This window comes from Oryzias melastigma, linkage group LG8 (genome assembly GCF_002922805.2).
Source record: "Oryzias melastigma strain HK-1 linkage group LG8, ASM292280v2, whole genome shotgun sequence".
NCBI lineage: Eukaryota > Metazoa > Chordata > Actinopteri > Beloniformes > Adrianichthyidae > Oryzias > Oryzias melastigma.
Genome location: NC_050519.1, coordinates 19,898,883 through 19,903,008, shown reverse-complemented (window position 1 = coordinate 19,903,008; position 4,126 = coordinate 19,898,883).

Genomic DNA, 4,126 nt, shown 5'->3' with positions numbered 1-4,126 from the left:
CATTATTAAAGTTCATTCAGTAAATTAGTTCATGCTTTCATCACTAAATCCTTTTCTTTTTTTTACTTGATTTATTTAAAAAAATGTGCCATTTAGTAACTTCATTTGTCGTTTCAAGCTAAAGTTTTGTCTAATTTGGTCATCGGGGTTTCAGTATAGCATTCCCACGAACGTGATAGGAAGGACCCAGTTCTCATGCACCGTTTTCACAGGTTTCTCATAGGTTTAATTGCTTTTTTTGACTCAGAATGAAGAAACACGTCTGATTTGAAGAATGGTTTGGTTATCACCTCCTACACTCTCCTCATCGAGGGTTAGAGCATCAAAGTTTGTTTATTTGTCATCATACAGTAAAGTGTGTCTGTTGAAAGTGATTCGGGTTGCTCCTTTCAGTTTGTTCAAACATACAAGAGCATTTTCAAATCACTAAATTAATTGATTAGTAAGCAAAGAAAAAAAGATTCCTTTTTTAAATTTAAAATGTGGAAATATGAGACTGATTTATATTTATCCATTGGTTGAATTAAAAACCAAATTGCTTAATTTTCATTTTTAATTCACAATCTATAACTAAGCATTTTAAGTTTCACTCTGATCATCTTTTCATCTAATTTAAAAGCATTACCAGTGGATGATAATGCTGCGTCATTTTTCTGTGTCAAATCTGTGGAGGGTGTCAACCACTGAAAATGCAACTTCTTGTGATTTTTCACAAATGCGTCCTGATCTCACTTTCGTTTTCTTGTTTCTGTTACTTCTTGGCAAAGGTAGAAACTTGAAAATATTATTTCAAAGAAAATTCTACTTTAATGTCACTTTTTTTTCAAAACATTCAAATAAAATCAATGTCTGTTTGACCACAAGTCTGTTCTGATAGACATATTATGAATGAATGAATGAAATGGGGGCTGCACGGTGGCGCAGTGGTTAGCGCTCTCGCCTCACAGCGAGAAGGCCCCGGTTCGAATCCCGGCTGGGACCTTTCTGTGTGGAGTTTGCATGTTCTCCCCGTGCACGCGTGGGTTTTCACCGGGGACTCCGGCTTCCTCCCACCGTCCAAAAACATGCTTCATAGGTTAATTGGTGACTCTAAATTGCCCCTAGGTGTGAATGTGGGAGTGAATGGGTGTGATTGAGACCCTGTGACAGACTGGCGACCTGTCCAGGGTGTACCCCGCCTTCGCCCTTCAGTAGCCAGGATAGGCTCCGGCACCCCGCGACCCCGACGGGGAAGGAGCGGTCAAGAAGATGGATGGATGAATGAAATGGTTTATTTCAAGCAATCAGGTCATAATAAATAACATATCACTTAATGAATCACAAGTTGATCACTTGAAAGGGAGTGGAGTGAAGCAAACTTATATAATCCCACCCCGACTCGACCATTTTCTCTACATGAATTATCAATATCCGGTTCAGGACTTAATATCAAATATTAATAGATTCAGGCTATTAAGGATCATTAATATCATTGATATAATCAAATTTCAAAGCATCCACAACAAATCATTTATATTAATCAGTAACAATGATCTAATATTCTCATTGAAAAAACACACTTTGTGCAGGTTGTATTCAAAGAATTATGATAATACAAAAGTAATAAGTAAATCATCTTAGTTTGCTAATGCAGTAAAAATCTAAATATTCTCATTCAAAAAAGACAATTAGTGCAGATTGTATTTATCAAAGAATGATTATAAAAAATAGAAAAAGTAATAAGTAAAAATCATCTTCATTAGTTAATGGAGAAAAATAAAAATATTCTAATTAAAAAAAAAACTATTCATGCAGATTGTATTGATCAAAGTATGATCATGGAACAAAAAAATAATAAATTTAAAAGAAACAAATTAGGAATTTGAGCAGAAACAGTGCTACATCACAGCTTAGGAACAAGTTCAAGGCCACATAACGGTTCTTCATTGTCATGACTGAGAGACAGTGAAGGTCTCAGCAGCTCAGAATCGGTTCAGAGTTCACCATCAGCTGTTTTTGAGTTCACATTTCAGATTTTGCTTGAATTAAAGGGTCGGACATGCGTAATCCCACAGTTCTCAAAGTCTTTCATGGACTTTATTTCCAGAGGCTTCATCTGGTCCGGTGGTCCGAATGATTTTTTTAAACACTTTATCATCCCTTCATCTTTTTCCTCTCATCCAGGACCGGGTCGTGGGGGCAGCAGTCTAAGCAAAGTTGCCCAGACTTCCCTCTCCCGGTCACTTTCTCCAGCTCCTCTGGAGGGATCCCGAGGCGTTCCCAGGCCAGCTGAGAGACTCTTAGATGCTCCAACATTATCATACATTTAGCATGTTTTTATGACAAAAAAATGTAAAAATTTTGATTACAGATTTTTGTCTTTGTTTTATTTTACATTTTTTTATTACTGTACAAAACATTGGTTGGACCTTGGCATCAAACATCACTCCTGTTGGGTGTCTCTTGTTAGGCCTTTTATCAGAACACATCTGTGTCAGAGCAGGCAGACGGCTGGTTCCGTGTGCAGCAGGATTATCAACACAACTAAAAGTCCACAAATCTAAATCAGGGTCAGGCAGGCAAAAGTCAGCAACAAGCATGGGAGCATCAGAGTGGTCAGGGTCCAGGCGAGGGTCGGGGCAGGCGGCAAACAAGTATCAGGTGAACATGAGATCAGGTCAGCATAAAAATGCTCGGTATGCTGACAGGATGGCACAAACAATACTTCACAATGAGTGAGGCTCTGTGCAGTGCTTAAATGTCCTGTGGATGGTTGGCAAATGAGAGTTGGCTGAATGGCATCCAGGAACTGTGCACTGGGGTTGTTGGGAGATAAAGTGCGGTCAGTACTCTGGGGACTGCTCCCACCAACGACTAGAGGGGGGGGCAGAGCGCTGACTCCTGACAACAGTTCTGAGCACCAGGTCTTTTGTTTCCACATGGACCAGATTCTGGGCGGGGGTCAGCCCCGGTGCTCGAACAGGCAGCCCTTTCTAGTCTGAAGATCAAGAGCCCCTGTAGGTGTTTTATGTACATGCAAAGGGGTTACCTGCCCAAAGAAAACGGCATTAAACAAACTCCGCATTTGCAGAGCAGTTGAAAGACTAAACTTCAAAATTCCTCTAAAGAACCAAAATATCCAGCAGGTTTGATCTAATGCTGACTGCAACCAGCACCGCTGCAGCTTCAAAAAGTGCATTATAGAGCACATCAGACTGTAGAATAGATTAAAAATACGATGAAGAAGCTACAAAAGCAGGGATGTCCAAAGTAAGTCCTTGAGGACCGGTGTCCTTCATGATTTCCAACCAACCTGCCATTGCAGCTCCTTATTGGTCAATCAACAGCAGATGAGACAGGATTTCTGGAAAACCAGCAGGAGGCCAGCCTTCGAGGACTGACTTTGGACAACCCTGTACTAATGGATGTTCGCGATCAGAAAAGGGACTTGTGATGAGATTTCAGGGTCTATCCCACCACTAAGACTGTCGTGTCCAAACAGCATCAAAAGGGGCCTGATTGCTCGCTGCCTCATAGTTCAACTCTCAATCCCTTCCAACCATCGGTGCCTATACACACTGACATACCCACGACTAAAGTTGGGAAGGCTGTTTACTTCTTCAATTGGCCTCGAGTTATGTCACGGTTTGTCCCGACAGCACCACCATCCTGTGTTAGGCTCCAGTGATGCCGTGCCACCAGTGCCCAAAGAAAGCACCAAAACAATCAAAGCTGCCATTTTGGAGGCCAGGTGGACTCCTGCACAGGTCAACTGCTGCGGAGGGTCCTTAAATTGATGATTCCCCGATAACTAGAAGACAAAATAACGCACGGGCTGCATACGTGTACAAAAAATGAGTTCTTTAGAAGTCCTGCTGCTGAATCAGCTCAGAACCAACAGAAAGACTTGACCCTTCAGTGGCTCCTCTGTAGTTGCAAAGACCTTTTTGGATTTCCATACATTTCTAGTGAGTGTGTTTAGGTTTTGTGCGTTCTCTGGGTGCTTACGTCACCTCATGTCCTTGTACGAGCTTTTTATATCCCCGAGTGAGTGAGGAGACTGTGATTAGAGGCTGACACCGATGTGCTCTCCAGGCTTTCTCACCCTGTTATTTCTCCCCCTGTGCTTTCCAAATGCAGGGTGGGT